At 39.8% G+C, this 23,468-nt stretch overlaps 1 protein-coding gene and 1 pseudogene across 1 annotated transcript in view; one reads left to right on the forward strand and one right to left on the reverse strand.

Annotated features, from left to right (window-relative positions):
* Nucleotides 1-3,613: 3,613 nt before the first annotated feature.
* On the reverse strand, nt 3,614-15,311 carry LOC131694814 (general transcription factor IIH subunit 4-like; annotated as a pseudogene).
* LOC131677350 (uncharacterized) overlaps nt 7,771-23,468 on the forward strand; it is a 36,315-nt gene continuing 20,617 nt past the window's right edge. Inside the window, exon 1 of the mRNA XM_058957102.1 lies at nt 7,771-8,846. The gene's annotated coding sequence lies outside the window, so the exon portion shown is untranslated. The remainder of the gene's footprint in view (nt 8,847-23,468) is intronic.

The raw sequence follows: 23,468 nt of genomic DNA on the forward strand, positions 1-23,468 counted from the left end.
TTTAAACTGAATAGAACGCCCGCTAAAACTGCTACTGGGAACAGCTAGTTCTAGTTTTAAAATTTTCAATTTTATTTTATAGAGCTGTCAAAATATTATGAATCTACAACTGAAACACTCCTGAACATGCCCTTAGTAATGATCGCAAAGTTCAATCGAGCATGTTTACTCGAGCCGCCGTTATGCTAGTGGCACATTTGAAGTTCACGTCAGCTTCACTGTTTGTCATAGCCGGATTAACAGATCGAACACAAACTTGTGTAATACATTGAATGGTTTTCATACGAGTAACTGTCGCCAGCCATTGGGGGTGGGTGGACGCTAACAGCATCTCCTTCATCAGTTCTGCCTTCGCCTTTCGCTTGGAACGCATGGAACGATTTGTCCTCTTCTGATGGTGTCCTACCAACTGATAGTACAGCTGGACTAGAAAAATTCTAGAAAGAGAGCTGCGGAGAGAAAAACAGAATTTTTGGCAACATATGGCCCGGTATTGTATGGCAACACGTCCAATGTTATAAGGATAGGCAATACTCGATCATATGCATTATTTATACGTCGAGAAACACTGACTCCTGGAAAACGTAGGCTAGAATAATAAACTTGAAGTTGCATAGTAACGATGGATTCACATAAACAGTTTTAGTTTATTGCAAACAGTCATTTCTGACAGTGAACCGAAATCGTTGAGGGGTTCACTTTTGATGGTACGTACGATATCCTCGACCACTCTATCTTGAGTTTATCTTTGGCGTTACTGCATTCAAATTTTATTTTCCTCAGTCTATCGGGTTCAAGTGTCAGTGCTGGTTACTCTCATGTATTTAAAACACAGTTCTAAACGTGTTTTAAAATCAGCAACAAATAGAACGGCATTGTATAAGAGTTCTAAATTTTAAAACAAAGCTGTGCGAAATTATAAAACAAAACGCTCTGCTGGGGATGTGAATGTTTCAGTTCCAGTTCTACTTTGAAACTCCTATACAAAATAAAACGCTCCTGAACATGCCCTAAGAGCATGTTCAGGAGTGTTTCAGTTCTAGATTCATAATTTTGACAGTTCTATTATATAAAACTGAAAATTTTAAAACTAGAACTTGCTGTTCCCAGCAGCAGTTTTAGCGGATGTTCTATTCAGTTTAAAATTCATGTCTCAACATTCCTTCAGTGTTACTGCATTCAAATTTATTTTTCTCCAGTCTATCAGGTCTAAGTGTCTGTGCTAAAAACTTTGCATGTATTTAAAACACAGTTCTAAACGTGTTTTAAAATCAGCAACAAATAGAACGGAGTCGTATAGCAGTTTTAAATTTTGAAACAAAACTGTTCGAAATTATAAAACAAAACGCTATGCTGGGGATGTGAATGTTTCAGTTCCAGTTCTACTTCGAAAATAAAACGCTCCTGAACATGCCCTAATATTTATTATCTAACAAGCAGCAATGGGTAACGTGTGCTTTTCATGTATTTTACAATTAAATCAATTCAAGTGTTTTCCACATGATGTTAACGTGTCTAGTTTTATCAATGATTGGAAATCCAAATTTATTACACCTGTGTAGAATATATACAAACCAACGACACGACCTGAAACTTCATGGAAAATTCCGAAAAAAAAGTGTCCAAGAAATATCCCGCCAGTTACCAGTACATTGAGCGACCCCTCAGTAATGATGAAATATATATTTCTCACGCACAGAGATGCCAGATTTGCAGACAAGTCTGCAAATTCGCAGACTTTTAATTTAAGCTGCAGATTTTTTCGATGACGCAGATATATGCAGATTTTTTTAGTATAGTTGCAGATATTTGCAGATTTTTTAGTTTGGTTGCAGATATTTGCAGATTTTTGAATATAAAGGCTTTTGGTTACACTAGCTTTCCTGACATTTTTTGTACTACCCAGACTTTTAAAATTATTATTGCAGACATTTGAAAAAAATACCTGGCATCTCTGCTCACGCAACACTGCCTAGTTTTTTCTCAATGTTTATTTGAATACCCTAGCAACCAAAGTCCGTAACAGCTAGGAAAGAAAACATACTGTTTCGTTTGCTGCAAGAGTCGAAAGCAAACTTGTTTTTTTTGGATTTCGGCAAAATTTGCTTCTTTCGAAGCCTTTTGGCCAGAAAAGTGTCTAAAACGTGAAGTGATAACTCCATTAATCAGTCAAGAAAAATGTTTCACATCCTCATAACACTTTGTTTATGTTTGGGTTGGAGAGCTAGGCAAGAACGCTAGCAAGCAGAAGATTGAGATCCGCTAAGAAACGTGTGGGTTGCTCGCAATCCATCCGGGTTTGCATTTGTAGAATTTGAAGATGCCTGGGATGCAGAGGATTCGGTGCGTGGTCTTGATGGAAAAACAGTCTGCGGCCGTTGTGCTCGTGTCGAACTATCTACCGGCAGGGCGGTCGTTGTTTTCGCTGTGGTGGCTGTCGTGACGCTTCCTTTACTGGCAATCAACACAATTTCTATCGCGTGCGATCGTTCTAACATTTGCCAACAGGATAACGCCCTAGTTCAGTTTTCACAGCTTCGATTGCAATCCTTTCAAGCTTCTCCACTCTCGCATACCATTACCATTTTCTTATATTGTCATCACACTGGTAAATGTGTTAACTTTTTTTTGTATATTAGGTGCCCTAAACAGTTTATCTACTACAGTGGCGAACCACCGCATGGCAAACGAGGTCGTGGCAACTTCCATCCGGACGACAGACGCTACGAGTGTGGAGGGCGAGGTCATTTTATCCGAGATTATACTAAAGCCGCAGTTCACGTTCGCGCTCTCATAAGCTCCGAATTCGTTCCAAGAGTTACAATCGAAGCCGAAGCCGTGAACATGACCGCGACCGCCGTACCCAATCCAACACACTAAGGAAGACAACTCGCGAAAGTTCGATTACTCGTGATTATATTAAATCGCCACGACGTTCCAAGACCCACTCCTGGAGCCACCCCGTTCGACAACCAGATCAGGCTTCAGATCGCATCGCCGTTGACCGGTTGCATCCTTATGTGCCTTGCAACACAACCTTCAGTTCATACGAGCAAATCACGGATCACAAATTAAAATTACATCATTGCAAAACGGTTTAATCTAAATAACCGTGTACGCAAATTGCTGCCCATATAACAGATATATTTCTCAAGATGTATGCAATTTTGAGAAAAAAAAATAGCTTTCTGCTCATTCAGAAACTGCACGGGGATGTCGGATCCGAGCATTTCTAGTGTTCACTGCCTTTAACGATGGATTGGAATAATGCTACAAAAACTGTACGTCATCTAGAGAATGTTTTCTTGGAACAGAAATATAGATTGTTACATTCTATAATGCAATATACAGCTACTAAAAATCCATGGTCTTTTGTGCTCCAAGGACAGGCTATGCGCGTTAAAATCGGTGTTAGAAACCGTGGTGTCAATTTCCTTGGTCAATGTCCAGTCCGCTGAATGCTTGCTGCAGGGCGGCAACTTCTTTAGAATGCTTTTCTATAGATTTGCTACTTTTTGAAAGCTTCTGATGGAATCGCTCTTTGCTGAATCTGTCCGACCGCCCGTTATAGCTTTTAAACTTCCTTCCGCTTACTGATGGTTGCCTTTGAATTAGCAATATGGCCACAAACTATTTTTTCTTGTTTCTTAATATTGAGAGAACCAATCACAAATACGTTAGTTGCATCACGCTTCAAACCTAATTTCTTTAGGAGTTAAGAAAATAGCCTGATTTAAAAACCTAAAAAGCTCCCAACTGTCATTCGAAGGATAACTTCGTATCTAAGAGATGAGATAGTACAGTTAATCAAAACATCTGTATTAGATCTCCCCTAGTTCTATAATTTTATTAAAGCAAACCAAATGCGACATAGCTTATCTTTCCCTGTTAGAAAAAAAAATCCCAACCCCTGACTGTTAGTTCCGGCAGCCAGGGGTTGGGTTTCACCCTTTGAGTATCGCTCTAAGAACCATTTGACATCGTTGTGGCCGTTCTTGGTAACGACCATGGTGCGGGTGCGTTCCTTCTGCCGGATCATCACCCCAATCGACAATCGCGCAGTGTCTTGAAATCGCCCGGCGAAAGAAACTGAGTGTACACCACTCCCTCGCTGTAGGTGAATCGATTGCGTTCGTTTTCCCATAATTCGATCTGATCGACATCCGTCGGTGGTAGGGCTGACTTGGTTTTGGCGGTATGTTTCGTGTTCAGCATCTTTAATGTTAACAAGAGGTCATAACAAATTTAAATTGCACGAAACTTTTCACTTACCGTGAGATGCGCGTGCTGTTCCAGATAGCTGATTATCTGTTCAGTTGTTATACCACCCCGGAAGGACCACGAGATTTGGGAAACGATGTAGTAGCTCTGTGACCCAGTAAAGCCCCTGCAGATTAGAATCCGTATACGCAAAAGCTTTGTTTCAACCCCAATCTATCCTTTGTCTTGAGTCGAAACATCATCTTCCGGGTGGTCGGAATGGCGTTCTTCGAAGTAATGTTATTTTCCAATCGAGTAGTATAAAACCGCCGCTCCTTCTGCTTCTGCGGATAGACTAAACCAAACTCTCGCAGATGCTGCAAGCATATAAGCAATCCTTGGCTCAATCCTTCGGAACTGTAATCTCGGTCAAGAGTTGAAAAGCTCAGTTAAAACAACATCGACAGCCATTCGGCAAGGTCTAATCCACTAGCTTCGCACGTATCCAAATATTGTACCATAAAATGCCAAACCTGTGCCTGAGTATCCAGCAATTAGAATTGGAAGCCCAATCAAATTATTAATAATTACTTACTATAATTATTACTCTCTACACTACACAAAATATTTATCCGAAATTTTTTTTAACTGATTACGATTTTTCAAATAAATAACAGCGTAACCAACGGTTGCAACGGAAGGTTATTTGGAAAAAATAACAACAGATTCTTCAGTGTTGCAGGTTTCATATATTTTCCATCCAAATATCATATTTGACAGTACCAGTTACCTGAGTTACTGAGGGGTAGTCAGATTTGTGATACAGTTTCGGAATGCAAGTGTCTAGTCGTGTCGTTGTACAAACTCTCGAATAATTTTTCAAATAGACATAAGTCGCAAAATGTAAACAAAGCGGATTTTTATTGCATAAAACTTTTTTCAAATATTATGCAAAAATCCTACTAATTCAAGATAAATATTGCATTATTTAAAGTTATTTAATAATTTTAAGATGGGATCTTTCATTGAGCTTAACTGTCTGTGAAAAAATACACAAAGCAATTGATATCACCAAAAAAAGGAAATTGAAATCGACCAAACGAATTTTACGTTTAACGTAGAGTTGAGAACATAAATGAGTAGAGTAGGTCAGATCCCACTCAAGAACAGTACACCTCGTAAATTTGATCTCCGGATTTTTGCCCAATGCATATAAAGTGGAAAATGAGTTTACATTTTCCGTGTCGGGTAAAAGGTCTACACAAAAAAGATTCTTGCAGTGTATCCAATTCCTAAAAAGGTTACGGATTTTTACAAATCTCGAAACAAAAAAATCCGGCAGGAATTGTTTCCGACGGGAAAATTGATATGTTTATTATGTTTAAAAATCTATTTTGAAACGACTGGTATTTTTTAGAAACAGTACAATGCTTATTTAGATATTTGGGTGGAAAATTTTCCGTGATAAACATTCGGCACAAATTCAGTGACCAAACTTCCGAGGTGTATACATCTCAAATACACCTCCACAATCTGATCGCGGGATTTTGCCCCCCCCCCCCATTTGTTCCAAATGGGAGATAGATTTTGATTTTCCGTGACACAAGAAAGTCCACACAAGAAAGTCAAGACACCTGAAGTGTAAACCCAATCGCGGAAAACATCACAAATTTGTAGAAAACTACACAAAAAATTCAACCGGAAAAAATTAAACACGAATTGTTTCCTATTAGAAAAATGAAGTTGTTATTAGGTTTAAAATTCTGTGCTCTTTCAAAGGCATCGTAGTTTTGAGAAACAGTAGAATTTTTGGTTTGACAGTTTGAAGAGATTTCGGCGTGAAATTTTTCGCTATCAAAATCCGACACATTTGAACGCGACGTTTAGCACGATATTTTGTGCCGGTTTTTAATCAGGGAAATTTTCCGCCGAAGACACTCCATACTCCATACACTAACGACATCAACCAGTCAAAAGAGCAATTTGCTGGCTAACGGGGGGCTTTTGCTAACTCGGATGCGCTACTTGCCCTTCAATTTCTCCATAATTTCCCACATTAGTCGGCTAAATCAAGTGTACTAGACAAACAAACTACAAGCACGGTTATTGTTAAACAAAACTTTTAGCTTAACCCAAACATGAACCGCCATGTTAGAAAAACGCGAAAAACAACCACGTCCATTCAGCCGCCAGAAAATTTGTCTAAGTATTGAAATTGCTTTTAAATCGCATCCGCAAATTGCATTTGTCTCTAGGGGCAATTAGCATAGACGAGTTCAGTCAAACGTCAAAATGTTCAACTCGCCTGACGATGTTCGTCCGCCTTTTTTTACTGGATAAAAGTTCTGCTGCTTCAAAAAAATAGAAACTGTTTTTAAATAGTGATCAATCAAAGAGAATAGTGAAAGAGACGCAGAGTGAAAATCAGTCAAAACGGCAACACTCCCTTTACGATGATTTCAACACTAGAATTTGGCAACCGTTTCCAAAGGCAGCACTTTAAATGACTCCTATTATATTTTGAAAACAAACCTTTTGTCGATCGTTGGATTTGTTTATCAAACGATGTGCATTTTGAAACAAAGAGATGAAATAATTCTAAAGCTTGTTTTTACTCATACATAGACTCTAGAATGCACCTTACAATCACGATTGCACTAAATTCTGACGAAAATTCAAATTTCTTTTTTGATAGATTTACAATACTTATCTCCTCCAACTCAGGCATGAGTAATGTTTATTTACATTGCACGATTGGTCTGCTCAATAAGGTATTTTTGGCTTCACACTATTCGTCTCTTTCCCTATTCTCTTTGTGATCAATATAATATAAATTACGCCTTCAAATTTGTCATAAAAGTAAACTCCAATCAATGCTTTCTCTTGCTAAGGTGGCTTTACTTTTTGGTTGGCTATTGCGAATCTTTTCTTAAGTTCACATTGCGACTTTTCAGCCATGCGGCACCGGCCGGTGCATTGAGTTACGCGCCCATCTAGTTCACATCAGTGCGAGTGAGAAAACGTTTTTACGTTTGTTTTTGTTTCGATCGCACTCGTGTGTATCCCATATAGCAAGAACTCGACGAGATGCTAGATTACCTCGAGATAGACAATAACTAGTATAGCTTAATTTACGCAACTTTTTTGAGCAAAACAACATAAAACCTGCTCTAAGATATCTGAAACTGTCCACCTGAAAAATCTCGAATTACTTCTCTGAGGCGCAGGTCTATTCACTTAAATGTATACCATATGCTAATCATATCATAAAAAGTGTATCTTCATCGAAAAAAACCATTTCTAATCAACATATAGAACAGCAATCGTCTAGTATAATATCGAACAAACCTATAATCGTTTTTCCACAGTTCCCGATAATATTGTTGTTGACTTTGAGTAATATCGCCCTTTTAATAAAAAAAAAGATGCCGATCCCCTTTTGACTGCACTGGTTTCAGTATTTTGACGGCCAAAACATATTTGTGTGTGTGTGATGGATTGATGCACGCTGTGGTAGCACAGCCATGGTTGTTCATTCATACCGTTCATTCATATCTCAACACGACAGATGAAGCATCGTCGTGAGTTGTACACTCGCCTCGCATACGGCTGACCGAAGAGTCGGAGAAAGAAAATTTTCATGGCAGCAGTGTCAGTGAAGCGGAGATGTCAAGTGCTGTCTAGTTTTTCGCAAACTTCTGGTGAAATTGTGAATCCCGCAACCGGAGACGCGATACTCCTGCCAGTCAATGATGTAATACATCGATCAGCAGAAAATTTACCCCGGAAATAAGTGAATACGGTACAGTAATACGCTAAAGTTATTCGTCAGTGCCAAGTGTTTTCCTGAAGAACCATCGTTTTTCACAATTGCCTGGACTGTTCCCCCCTAGCGGAGTGGCCTGGGGTTTGAATTTGCGTGAGTGCGACAAAAATCAATTTTGGAAAGCAGAAAAAAGGTCGATAAAACTGGGTGTGTGTTGGTAGATCGGATAAGAATAATAATTTCGCAGTATCGAGTGTTGTTGATTATTTTGATTGGTTTTATGAAGGAGAGTAGTAATATCTTAATTGAGAAGAAAAAGTTCGATAGAAGTGAATTAGCAATTGCCCACATGAAGGGCGATTCAATTCAATGAGCATAGTGTATTTTTATCGCTCAAGCAGTAATCCGGTTTTGTGTTCACAAAGAAGATGCTGGGAGAAAACTAATGAAGGAAATGCCAAAGTGCACTCGAATATTATGATTATTATATGCATCAGTTTGTGCCTATCTGAAAAATGATTATTATATTGGTATGAGAACATGTGCAAAAATAGTGAATACAGAAACGAAACATGCCTCTATACTTACGTTGTTATCCAATATCGCAACCCGTACAGCCAATCGATTACTTGTACTGAAGAAGATTGCTTTGGACCTTACGCTACCATGTGAGAATGATGTAAATTAGTGCCATCACTGTAACTGGAGAAACTCCCACGCGAAGCTGTTCCGCACGATCGTAAATCACATCGTCTTTGCTGCTGCTGCGGACGGCAGCTGAAATACCGAAAAAGGATTTGCTGTTCATTTGAAAGGAAAAAAAATAAATCAGTGCCCGCTAGAATACGGAGATCGACGGGAGTTACCTGATTCAACGCAGGTAGGGGACATAGATTGAAATTATTCAGCTCATATTATGTTAAGTATATACATTAGAATATCTCTGTCGCGAATGGTTCTACGGAACCCGTTCAAGAGAAATTTTTCTGTGTGCATCATTGCATTAGGTTCTACAGAAAAAGGATAGAAAAAAATCAATAATATGTCTAGTGAACGAAGTTCAGGCAATGGTCAGAATCATCATCCCGGGATTTCTATAGAAAAACGACTCGGTATGTGTCAGATCAATTTATTTTTTTATAATTAAGATAGTAATATTTGAAATTAGTAGCCCTTTAGTATGGTGACGCATTGGTGTAGTGATAAATAAAAGGAATTAGACTTATTACACCCAAGTTCGAAGTGCAATGCAATGTCAAAAATTAAAATAATGTGAGGTGGTTGTTTTTAAGAAACGTAGAGAGTACCTATTCTGGCGTCTATGGCCAAACGACCAAACCCTTTCTGGTAGCTACTAGATTGATGTGCGGCGAAACGACAAATTGACAAATATATTCGCCGGATGTCCATCACCAGTATTGCCTGCGATAAGAACGATGAAGCTATGTTATACTCCCTGTTTTATCGTTCCTTTTTGCATGTTTTCGTTGGCTGGAGTTGAAAAAAAGTGTAGTCAAAAATCGATTTCCCTGACTGACTTGCAGCTGATGTTGCAATAGTACACACGAACACATGTCTAGTCGAGACTTCTTCATAATACTGCGTCTATGTTGCGTCAAACGGCCGGAGTTAATCATGTATTGACTAGGAAAAAAAATCGTTGACATTTTAATATATAAACAAAGACGCCAAAATTCCTTAATCATGTTAAATCATGCTAAATTATTAGATAGTTGCTAGCGAATTTTTTTGCACAATTAGGTGTAACGGTTTACACTTGTCCGTATTATTCCAACGCAACTACTTTCAATTAGGGATTTTAATGGGGTTTCGATTGATTGACACCGGTGTAGTGTAGTGCACTGAAACTGCACCGTTTTTGCACTTTCTAGCAGAAGTGCAGAAAACTGGGTATGTTCCATTGACAGTTCTGCTAGAAAGTGCAAAACCCGTGCACTCCACTACACCGGTGTCAATCAATCGAAAAAAACACGAGTCAGCTCCGCAAAATATTTTTTTTCAATTATTTATCCATTGAACATAAGGTTCAATACCACCTTTAGCGTTCGAGTAAACAAAGTTATATGGGATTTTCGATTGATTGACACCGGGGTAGTGGATTGCACTGGTTTTGCACTTTCTAGCAGAAGTGTCAATGGAACATACCCAGTTTTCTGCACTTCTGCTAGAAAGTGCAAAAACGGTGCAGTTTCAGTGCACTCCACTACACCGGTGTCAATCAATCGAAAACCCCATTATTTTTACACACCACTTTGTTTACTACGGTAAATTTAGACTTTACCACTACCATCAACCAACATCAGGAAGCTCAGCAATCTAAAAGGCTAGGCACTGCAACCATCTACCCACTCACGGGTTCATTATGCTGATAACCGATATGTGCATGGTATGTGATAATTATCGTTCAGCTCATTAGCATTAACCCATCACCGACGTGAACTGGATGGGCAGCAGTCCAGTGTCGAAAACTGATGCATTTTTGCTCTTCGTGTTTCTCCCCATAGTAAATACCTAGTTGGGTATGAAACAAAAAATGCATCTGGTTAGTGGCACACGAACAAATAGCTACATACCCGACGATGGCCAGCGTCCGGAGAAATCCACTCGGGTGCTAATCGGAAATTGAAAGCGATGCGATGAAAGGTTAGTTCATCTTCTTTTCAACGGGCAGATTAAAGTAGTGGTGCTCTGGTCTTATGATATAGCCTGCGTTATTTTGTGTGCATCGTTCACAGTTCTCAAGTGTCGATTAGGCATGGTCGTGGAGGGGAACTCGAGTTGTTTGATTTTGGTTCTTGAGTGAAACATAAGTTTAAGTGAAGCAAAACCATGGGTTAGCTATACTGCCGTTATAAGCTTAATTGTCCCATGTTCTATGGGATTCCCTATATACATGGGACATTAGTAAGGGACAGAAAGGTGTGAAATATTCTTCAATACTACAATACTTACTGATTTTTATTAAACTATTTGGTTTGGAAAAGAACTTTCAGTTGTCTCATTATATTTTCATGTAATTTAACCACATTCTCCCTTTGTATCTCAAATCACCAAAGCTATCACTTGGTTTCATACACCCTTTTAGACAATATTCGATCAGGTGCAGTCATGTCCAGGAAAGCTTCAATAAACATATATATCGTGTACTTGTTACTACACGGAAACCAATTTTAATTATTGATGGAATTGCTCTAAAATCAATACACACTTTAGCCCGGAGCAATTGCAGATGCACACACATTGCTAGGCAGGAAAATTAGCACAATTCCCCAGCGTTGCGCTTGTCGTAAGGGGGCTTAGTATAGAGTACACCCATTTCTACTACTACTTGGCATTTATGGATGATTCAACACAAATCCCCCCCCCCCCCCCCGGTTGACGGTGGTCTATTGCTCTCTACCTACATGGGCTCACACTTTCCTCGATGCTCGGATCGGGTTGGAATCATCTGCCACCCTGAAATGAGGTCACATGTTAAAAATCACCAGCAAGAATAGTTCGTCGTGCTGTTCTATATCTTGCCCCGGTTCGATGATAGCCGTCAGGAAAGCGAGACATTTCTCGCTTAGTCAGTAAATAGATGGCTATATATAGAGAAATGCAACCCGTCAGTTATGCAAACTTGGCTGACAGATGAGTTTTTTTTTAATTTCTTCTCTGGCGTTTTATTGAAAGTTCATGGGAATGTCACTGGGAATGTTCTGGGTCATTAGAGGTATGTCATAAACAACGGTACGACAGTGCAGTGAGTTTCTTAAGGAAGGGAAACAATAAGAAACAAATATGTGTATATGACACACACAAAAATGAACGTTTCAATAATAGTGAATGCCCTTAGTTCCATCACCTGACGACATATCGAAAGGCATAAGGCATCGATGAATCCAAACCACCACCACCACCATCACCGAGCTCATCGGAAGCTAGAGTTAGTGCGTTGTCAAACGCGTCACGGCAATCGTTTTTTTTTAATGTCTTCCTTCCTTTGGCGCTGACCCGACTAATTTCACGACACCCTGGCCGCACCATCGTTGCACTCCGAATACATGCATACTGCATTCGCCGTCCGTTTGATCCGCCCTGATTCGATTCGGCAGATTGTTTTTGTTTGTCTTCGATTGAGCAAACACGAATACCGCCCCCGGGGACGAGTGTGCGATATGGACGATCTCGGAACGTCAGTATACTATGGGTGGCTGATGATTTCAAAATATTTTGAGAACATTTCGAAAAATGCTGTCTTCATCTCGTGAGTTAACAGCTTAGCGTAAGACTGTGAAGAGTTCGATAATTGGAACAGTTATTTGAATTTTAAAGCCTATCACGTACCAGCATAGCCCTCCGGGTTGAGTCGAAAAACATCTAGATTTCTTGCATCAATCGTAGACAAATTCTAAGTTTTTAGTGGTTCTGTAATAATTGTAATTTTTAGTACTAGAGTATAAATGTTATGCGCTAGTCCTATGTCTATCTGTATTCGTTCGTCTGAGTAATTTGGTGTTGAATACAGAACGGGTGTATATGATAGATTAGTGGGTAAAATCGAATTTATGCACGCGAAGTTACATACACTCGGCAAATACGTTTACCTGCACACGCTTGGGCCTTTCGCGATCGTCCACGCCTTCCTGCCACCTCGATCTCACAAACAGGATAACGCCCTGATTGTGAAGTGAACGTTTTAGCACTTATAAATTTTCAAACGCGGTCTCCACGGTCACAAGAGTGGATCTACAAACGCCCGTGTTCGCGCTGTCGTGAATACAGTTCCTACTCTAGCCTAGGTCTATGTCTTCAATTGAACCAATAAACAACTACGTTCATGTCCACTAGACAACACGTTCCATGGCGACATGACCGGGAACTTTAGTGATATGGAAGAACTCACTCTCTTCTAGCATCTAAACCGAAAATTAAGTATCAGATTCACGATCATCTAAGAACACGCGTGAATATGCAAATGAACACACTGTTATATAATCAAATTTATACACGTTAGCACACGCGACATACAAATGCCCACCTTAATGCACAGACGCTCGAGCCCTTCGCGATGATACATGCAATCCCGAAGGCCACACAATTACGAACCGTGTTTTAGTGGGTGACATTGCCCGTCTCGTCTGCAATTTTGGTGAATGATTCTTCCGAAACTAACTCTCCAGCTTCAGTAAAACAACTCTCAAAGAAAAAAAAACTATTGGAAACGACCAGAGATGAGGCTTCTATAGAGATGCACGAAGAATGAAGCCAAAAAGTTTTAATCGAACACAATACAACGGTTCAAAACGAGCAATGTAAACAAATATATTTTCAGCGTTTTGTGTACAATCGAAATCTTAGTAAAGCCGCCTTCTATCTAAAAAAATCGCTCACTTTTCTTTAAACAATGGGGAGAAATATTTCTCTGCTGCAGCTTTCCGTGGTTTATCTTGGCTACACATATGCATTTTCGTTAAAAAAAAATCACGTGACAGCAAATACGCGCGAGGAACGCATGACTGTTTAGAACAAAAGCAGGTCAGCGTGTTTAGCGTGATGGTGGTTGATTCTATAGGTTCAATACTAACAATCAAGCGAAATTTAAAAAAAAAAAACATTTTTTACCCACATACCCCCTTAAAAGGGTAAAGGCTAACAAAAGGGACGGTCCATAAATGACGTAGCACTTTTTGAGTGATTTTCAACACCCCCCTCCCCCATCGTAGCATTTTGTCACAAACCTCTAAATACCCCCCCCCCCCCCTGGTAATTACGTAGCTTGACGGTAATTCTCCCCCCCCCCCCCTCGTTGTCCCCGTAAAATAAAAAAAAATTAAAAACGATGTTAGTTATTCCCCTTTAAAAAAACTACATAGCATGGCATGACCCCCTACCCCCCTGTCGTCATACATCATCACAAAATACAATACTCCCCCCTCCCCCATATAATGCTACGTCATTTATGAATGATCCCAAAGATATAGGGGAACCCGGGGCTATTCGGACCTACTTAAGCAAATCGCCCTTTTAGGTGGATAGATGCGAAAAAAAATACCGGTCAAAAGTCCTAATTGTTAGTTTGAAACCTCAGCTACATTTGGGTGCCATAAAAGTTCATTTACACCACTCAATGGCAGCGCTAGGCGACGATTTGCAAACCTCTACGTTTTTTCAGCCTTTTACAATGTAGGGGTAATTCGGACCTCCCTACGGGGCAATTCAGACCTTCATTTTTCTTTAATTTTTTTACGATGAAATTATGTTTACCTATGAAGTAGTTACAAGAGACACTCCTTAAGAAGCAAAAAAAAATTGCTTTACAAAAACTTAATCTGGTATGTCACAGCTGTCAATTGGCGGCCCATGTATGTTCATGGCTGTGGCGTGTGCGCAGCCGCAAGCCGCTGAACGGTGGTTGACGGAATAGGGGGTCCGAATAGCCCCGTACGCTCATATCGCACAAAAGTGGTCTCGAAAATATGTCTGTTTTCACCCAAACAAAAATCATTCCATAAAATAGGAGCCTCAAGCTTTCCAAAACACTAACCTTTTATTTTTTCACTTTTATTTATTGCTTTAATCACGATTTTTCCATTATAATGATTTTTGTTTTGAGAATGGCAAAACAACGAAACACGTTGTATCTTTTCTACAAAGAACAAAGAATTAACTTCAGCTCTCAAAATCAATGTTTCAGAATAGGGGTCTACGAATATGTACGATAGTTAGAAAGTCTTGCTATTTTCTGAGAAATCGAGGGGGTCTGAATTACCCCCACTATCTTAATAGCCCCGGGTTCCCCTATACATTTCTAAAATATCTAACATATTAAAATATGTGAATGTATCTGTCTGAGATATAAATATGCATAGTGTTAGGTTAGACTTTCGGACCTCTAATTAGAACCGCTATTTATGCCGTGTTCTTTAAAAAATATATTTATAGTTTACATCAAATACAATATTTCATGTACCTACAGTTTGGTCTAGTAACCCAACAATTCAATATAAAAAAATGCTGCTTCTAACTGCCGAAGGTGACTTGCATTAAATGCTATTTCCCTGTCGATGACGTTTTGCTCGTTGCACCTGATGGAGCTAGTGACGTTTCTGATCGGCCTCATTCGAACGCAGACTAGCGGTTTCCGACCAGCGGGGGTTCGCTATGTGCTTGCCGTCAGTGCTGCCAGGTTTGGTAACACTCCCCGACCCGTAACGCACTTCCGTTCCCGGCACTGACTCCGCGTTACTACTGCATTGTAACTGCAGCACTGCCAGGTTAGACACTGGACGCCGGAGCACTCCGCTTGTCGTTTGTACTGTTGCTTGTCGGACACGTCCATCGTTTCCTCGAATCACCGACAGGATCCGTTGCGCTGGTTCTCGTTGACGATCACCACCAAGTCATTCACCTACACCGGCTCCACTTCTGCGAACCATTTGGTTCTATTCGCGATAGTTGGGAGATATTCTCTGATCCACCGTCTCCAAAACCGGTCCAGCAGTTGTCTGGCCATGTTCCAATTTGTACGAGTGATCTTCAACGTCTCGGGGATTGTATACTATTCCCCCGAAAATCATTCCCCAGAAAGCCATTCCCCAGAATTCCACTCCCCAGAATATCATCCCCCAGAATGTACTATTCCCCAGAAAGTCATTTCCCAGAATGTACCATTCCCCAGAATTCCATACCCCAGAATGCACCATCTCCCAGAAAGTCATTCCCCAGAAAAGTTTAACTTTTTTTTTTTATAGATTCGATCTTTTCAAACGTACTACTCGTTCCCATTTCCATCGAACAACATTCTTCGATCACATTTGAAATGATTTGCATTGTGTTGAAACCGGAAGTTAGGATGACATTATTTATTCCGAATTTAAATAAAGAAAAGCTAACTTTCTCGAAAAATCATTCCACAGAAGCTAAAATACCGAAGTGTTTTCCCCAGAAAGAACTATTCTCCAGAAAACTATATCCAGAATGAACCAATGCTCATAAGTTCATTCCACAGATATAACCATTTCCCAGACATTTTTTTTGAAGTGGGAAATTTTGTTGATGAAAATCAAAACATTTTTTCATTATGTTGGTCATATTGCTCCGCTCGAAAAGTGTACTGGTAGCATCATTAGACAATAGCAATATTTTTACTTTTCTTTTAACAATATAAACATACATATAGGACAAATCGCAAAATTCAGTACAGGTGTGTTTTTCAGTGCCATTTAATAACAACCATAGATAGAGTGACCATAACAGACGAGTAAAAAACCAGGACAGTCGAAAGGGTACTGATTCCCCCCGTTACCTTTCAATCGGCATTGCCTTTTCCGCATGTTTTCGTCAGTTAAAAAGTTCTGGGGTCTGGCAGGCAGAGCTTGGACAGTAAAAAAGTTATGGGAGTCTGGGAGGAAGAGCTCTGCCAGAAAGTCTTTCATCGGAATTCCACAGTGGCAGTTCTTGCTACACCACCATAAGCAAACGTTTAATGCTGAGATGGTCTGTACAGTACCGGCGAGGAGTTTTCAGTACTAAAAACACGACATGGACGTAAATCAGAAACATCAGTGATCCTAAGTAGCTTCCCTGCGCTATGCCTGGCAATCTCCGTTGACAACCATTATCTCTCGACTTGAGAGCTGCAAAACCTACCGTTGTTACCAAAAATTTCTCCGTTTAATCGATTGTTATATGAAAACTGGCGGATAGCTTGGTGTAAATAATATCAGTTTGAGCCCGAGCTTGAAAAAATTGACATCCCTGCGTGAACTTGAAAGAAAACAAAATTCAATTCATGCACGTCGCGATGAAAGAAATGTTTGGTTTGTTTCCCTCTTCATTCGTTCTCCCGACACAGCGCATTCAGGTTCCATTCTACCTATGAGAGGGATTATTGAGCAAAAGTGCACCAGATATAGATTATGCAGTTCCCGTACGCTCGAATATGTAGAAGATGCCAGCTTCTGCCTTCAAATTTTCCACATAAAACAAATAAATGCTTTAGTTGATGAAGTAATTTATATTTCCTCTGCACTCAAGCGTTCCATTCTGCATGAAGTTTCAGTCAGTTGGGAAGTTAATGAATTAGGGAGGCGGTGATTCTGAATTTTGGTTTCGTTAAATACAAGCAGAAATAAGTAACTGATTTTGAAATTTCGCAGCACGTATTTGAGCGCGACATTACATACTCCCTGCTATGTTGTTCGTCCGCATTTTTTTGACTGAGGTAGGATGCAACACTCGGCGATTCGTCGCTGTTCAGCGTCCAGGCGTGAAGGCATGTTAATCGTTCATTAGATATTTCACACGCATTTTATTCGACACTCCTCAATGCATTACCTGCGCCGTAGAACTTTTAATATTATCAATGTGTAAATAAAAATAAATAAATCGAATTTTATTGTATATCCATTGGATCTTGTATACGCGATTTGTTACTTTGCCTAAAGATCTTATTTCTTGTTGAAAATCTATTTATTTCATTGCCTCTTGTTGCTTGTGGATCACTTAGTCTGCTTTCTCTAGGTTTATCGTTCATGCTATTCTCGCTGTTAATGTTGTATGGGCTTTCATGATTACTAGGTTTGAGTTGCTTGTGGGGCCTACGGGTCACGATCGCGTATCCATGTTCTTTGTTATTTACTTTATTATCGGTGGTGCTGCCAGTTGTTTGGGAAGTAGTAGGCACATCACAATGATCGTTCACGCTGTGCGTTCGTTCATACGTTCTGTTGTTCCAGTATTCGTTGGTGCCTGAGCTGCAACTCCGGTGGTTTGTGATTTAGTTGATGTTGATGAAGGGCTGTGTGATGGGTATGCTTGCAGTTGATATTGCTTCGTTAGAGGTTTTTGTACATGGTTTCTCGTAGTGTGTCTTCTTGTGTAACAACGTAGGGCACGTAGGGATCTGTCCTTCATACGTGCACAGCGTGATTTGAGATTTGGTCACGCGTTTTGCTTTAAATTGAAAGTTCAGATATGAAGGAATAGGTCACTCGCATTCTCACGAAACAAAAACCGTTGAAAATACCTAAATTTTCTCCGGGTTTTAAACTTAAAGGATTTCACCGTTACGTATTCCGACATGACGGTTGTAATAAATTTATTAATAATACTCAGGTGTAGATTAAGCAGATGCATATCAATCTTATCTTTGTCAATACAAACGGGTATCTTGGTCCTAACATTATCATGCTCAACGACGTATTGCATGTTGTCTTACATTGCGTAGCTTTCCGTTATAGCCAAAGTTTTAAATGTTATCAGTAACGAGTGTGGTGAGCTTGTATAACGACGACTTCCGTTAGTCTAAACTGCATTTGCAAATTTGCTGTTGAGTTTCAAACATCTTGAAATGAATTATCGATATCGCATCGATGAAAGTAACGGTGCTTTATTGTTCACACACTTTATTGTTGTTGGATGAGTATACGTTGCAGTTATGGTTGCGGTCGGTCGTTACTGCGATCTATAGCATAGTGAAAATCGAAGACTGAATAGATAGAAATATATTATTAGGTGCTATTTTGCTTTTTATGGAATGGATTTCCAGTAAGACGAAAAAAGCCACTAGCAAGAGAACTCAAGTAGAAGCAGAAGCACCAAAATGCCGATGTGTCTTTTCAGAGGTACCAAAGGGAATTTTTCGGGTCCCGGATTGAATGACGATTTAAGCCGAGAAGAAGCGCTGGTAACCATTGTTTCATCGATATTGACGAGGCACTCTTGGGAGATTAAAAAAACATCGGAAGGTACAATTGGGAGATTCGACTATATTAAGTTTTGTTTGTCGCATTCCGATTGAGGATGAGTTTACGTTGCAGTTATGGTTGCGGTCGGTCGTTACTGCGATCTAGAGCATAGTGAAAATCGAAGACTGAATAGATAGAAATATATTAGGCTTACAGGAGAAAAACCAGGACAAATTAAGCATTTTCCTCGACTTCCCAGGACACCAGGACAGTAAATGCAAAACAAGGACATGTCCTGGGAAACCAGGACGTATGGTCACCCTACCATAGAAAGCGGTAGCCTCTAGGGGCAGGTCACTCTGTGTAACAAATGTGCATCAAATTGAAAAAAATGCATTTAATTTCCATTTTCTGTATGGTTTTGACGTCTTACACGCAACACAAACAACATTGCACGCAACACAAACAACATTGCACGCAACGCAAAATACATTATGAATTTCTATTTTGATGGAAATAAATGCATTTAATTTCGCTGATTTTTAAAAATGCATCACAAGTGATCTGCCCCTAGGGTAGCCCCCTTCCTAGGATCCAAAAGAATGTAACAGTGTTATGTAAGTAAGGTTGTGTGGCGAAACGAAAACTTTGTACATTACCTAAGTCAAGGAACTGATACATGATGCACGATGTTAAACTAGTACGGATAGGCCGTCGAAAGCGGCGGCTCCTCGCAAAAATATCGTTGCGCCAATTCGGCCAAAACACTAGCTACACCTTTTATACACGGTTCCAACCACTCATTTACAAATTAGTCAACCCTCAGGCCCAGGAGCAATTGGTGTATCCCCCGTATACTTGCGCGTATGTCAGTGGCGCCATAATCGCAAATACGACAGCAGTCCCAACTAATAATATATTCAATTCAAAATGATCGCTAACATTGACGAATAATTGTTGTCGAGTATTATATCTGTAACTCTGTGCTATAAGTACCATTTGGCGTAAGGTATGAAAATACTTTCGAATGTATTTAGTGCAACCTATTTGAGTAAACCGAGCAATCGGGTGAATTGTACATTTGCGTACGAAACATTCCCAATACAAAAGAAAGATAAATGCTCTAAAAACCCGCGAAACCATTTGTGCATTCATTTCGATTTTAATATGGATTCAACCAAAGCTCCAAAGAAGGAATCAACATCTATGTTTGAATAAACCGGGCAGACGAAAAGATCACAAGTTTGCGTGCAAGAGTTGCTTGGCGTACAAATTCAAAGAACTGTTCATGTTTGAACGAAGGAACCAAGTCCTATGTTCGAGTAAACCGGCTATACGAGAGGATAATAAGTTTGCTTGCGAGAGGCCGCCGCTTTCGACGGTACATCCTCAGCAGCTTAACACCGCATAAGTTTCTTTAATTAGGTATGCGTAAACCTTTGGCTTAACCACAAATAATAAATAAAAACCATAACTTTTCTGGGGAATGGGGCATTCAGGGGAATGACTTTCTGGGGAATGGGGCATTCTGGATAATGGTTTTCTAGGGATTGGTACATTCTGGGAAATGTCTTTCTGGGGAATGGTACATTCTGGGGAAAGGAATTCTGGGGAATGGCTTTCTGGGAAATGGCTTTCGGGGGAATGGTATACAACCCGTCTCGGGTATAGTTCTGGGCGGCTGTGTGATTCCGCTCGAGCTTAGGAGGATGAAGTGATTAGATGTAAGTGCTTCCTGGTTAGGGTTCTCCAGTGGAATAGTGGTTAACGGCCTAGAGTTTACAATAGACTCGGCCTCCGCGACGACGGTCACTAACGTTTCCTCATCTGGATTCAGTTCGACGGTCATTGATCCCAGAGCCGTCTTGACCGATCTCACGAGCCGCTCCCAAGAGCCGCCGAAATGGGGAGCGGATGGTGGATTGAAAACCTACTTAGTGGGTGAATTGGTAAAAGTCTCCGCCAACTGCTTCCCGATCGCTTCGATTTCTTCTTTTAATTCCCTGCTAGCTCCCAGAAAATTAGTCCCGTTGTCAGATCTGATTTCGATCGGTGATCCACGGCGTGCTACAAACCGACGAACGGCCATCTTGCAGGATTCCGTAGTCAATGAATGGACAACTTCCAGATGTACGGCTCTCACCGTGAGGCACGTAAATAGAGCAACCCATCGTTTAGTGCAGCTGCGACCAACTCTAACCCGAACGGGTCCAAAGTAGTCTAAGCCGACATAAGAGAATGGACGAACCGAAACAGCGAAACGAGACTCTGGCAGGGGTGCCATCCTCGGAATAGCTGGCGCAGCCTTAAAAACCTTGCAAACTTGACAATTCTGTGCGAAGACAAGATACGTGGAAACGGTGAATAATTTCGTTGTAAGTACACCGTCGCGTGGTTGGCGTGTAAATATTGGCGATGGTACCATCCCACGAGTAATTCCGTTAACGGGTCGGGAACTTGGAATCTTACGTAACAAAGGGGACGGTGCCGATACGACTGGAGACCCGCATCACACTATGCTCATCCAGAAAAGGTGTCAGTTTGTAAACGGGACTTGTTTTCTCGACATTCCCTTTGGAGTTCTCGTTTCGATGTTTAAGCACCGCTACTTCGTCCGAGTATACTGAGGCTTGCACTAAACGCCAGAGACTGTTTTCCGCCCTCTGCAATTCCTCTTTCTTCATGATACCCGCCACTGATGGCTGCTTCTGGATTCGATGACGGCAGTTAACTGCGAAGCGATGGACGTAAGCTACCGCTCTCAGCACACGCTCCAACGAAGGACGTCATCGACGATCAGCTCTCGATGTATTAGGCAAGGCCGCAGCTCTTCCTCCGTCTCCGGCGGTTTCCTTGATGTCCTTTTCGGCCATTCCACTTCCGGCAAGTATAGGAAGTCCGGACCGCGATACCAACGCGAATGGACATCTGTACTGGGACCTTTTCCCCACTTGGTAGCTTCATCAGTTACATATTTTTGAAAATATTTGTGGAATGTTATTGATTTTAATTCTTTGTAATATTTTTTACAGCACAAGTTTTTCGAAAACGCCTTCGGATATTTTAAATTTTAATTGTTGGAACATTCTATGTGTTAGCCAAGAGCAAATCTATGGAAATGAATTTGTCTTCTTAAAAATTTGCATTGCATATTTTTGAAATGCTAATAATTTTAAAATAAATTAGATTCTTTGAGATTTTTCCTTCTTTTGAACATGAGCTGCGTTCTGGAACTTCGATTAATTGACAATCATTTCAAATATTTTTAATTTCGATTATAATGGTTTTGTATCTTTGGGGTCATTCGTGCCATTTATCGGGTAACAAAAATTTTTTTAGAAAAATCTCTTACCATATGTGCGAGGTTTGGAATTGAACCCGGTTGAGCAATCGATTTACCAACTACGCTATGTTCACTCCCCCCACTAATATTTATGAAAATTTGTGTTTTATTAGCATTAACTTGATCAGTGAGCAAAGATAAGCTGTCAAAGGAATTAAACAAACCAGCAGGAGCATATTATCGATTTTAACAGTGTATTCCAATTATGTCAATGAAAGCCTACTTTATCTTTCTAAAAAGTCTGAACCGTCAAATGAAATTTTGCTTTCTATTTAAAAATATTTTTATTTTCTTTCATTTTTTTAAAACAGTTCTAAATGCAGCGGTTTTTCAAAATTTATTATCCATATTCACTTCAGATTTCAATGGTATAAAAAGTACCAAGAAAAAGTATATTTCGGAAAATGTCATTCCGGGAAATAGTACATTCCGGGAAATGGTATTCCAGAAAATGACCCACCATCGCAAATTACGTAACTAATTTAATTACAGGTTTAGTACTCTTCACACGCAAAGATGGTTTTAAACAATTTGCTCCTTAATGGAGAAAAAATAGTTTTTATCTTAATTGTTCTCTACTAAGGCGAAACATAGCATCAGCAAGAGTCAACAGCGCGGCAATATTACTATTACTCATCAACTGCATTCTCGATATAACTTCTCTAGTGCAACGAAAAACATATACTCAGGCACAGTAACGCAAATCAATGCGTTTTCGAGTTTCATAATAGAGCATTTTGCAAAATATTTCAATAAAAGAAATTCGTCGGGAAAATTAATCTGTAGCCATGTAGTGGTAAAAGTCATAATCTAAAATAAATAACAAGAAGAAAATTAACTACATTACATACTATAAAAGTTGAAATTATTCAACTTCTCGTCTAATCCGGATCATTTGGCATAATTTTATGAATTTATCATACTGAAGGTCATTTGACATAACGGACATTTATCATAATTTGTTTTATCTCCAAGATGACGGCTATTTGGCATAATTTCAAATTTTGCGTAAAGTGCGAGTCATTTGACATAATTTCGAGAAGTTATCACATTGGAAGCAATTTGCCATTTTTTATCTACAGAGAAAAAGATATAATTTTAGACTGTTCGAGAAGTAAGGTTTCATTCGACAGAATTTTGAGCCGTCCTACTGCTGAAGATTCAAAATTTGTTAGTTTATTTTTCTTCACATATCAATAAATAACATTTACACCGATGTGTAAACACATCGCTTCAAGTCGGATTACATACACTTAGGTGAGCTCGGCAATCCCCCCACACTGCCGAGTAATCGGTAAATGTTTATACCGATATCTCGGAAAAGTGCAATTTGTTTGCTGATTTTCAGTGAAATATTTCCTGAGTCTCAGCAAGCTGTAGCTTTTACGGAGATCTTAGCGAAAAATAAATTTGCCGAGTGCTCGGATGTTCAAATCATGGCAAAAATTGCAAAAAATGCTTAGAT

This window comes from Topomyia yanbarensis, chromosome 1 (genome assembly GCF_030247195.1).
Source record: "Topomyia yanbarensis strain Yona2022 chromosome 1, ASM3024719v1, whole genome shotgun sequence".
Taxonomy (NCBI): Eukaryota; Metazoa; Arthropoda; class Insecta; order Diptera; family Culicidae; genus Topomyia; species Topomyia yanbarensis.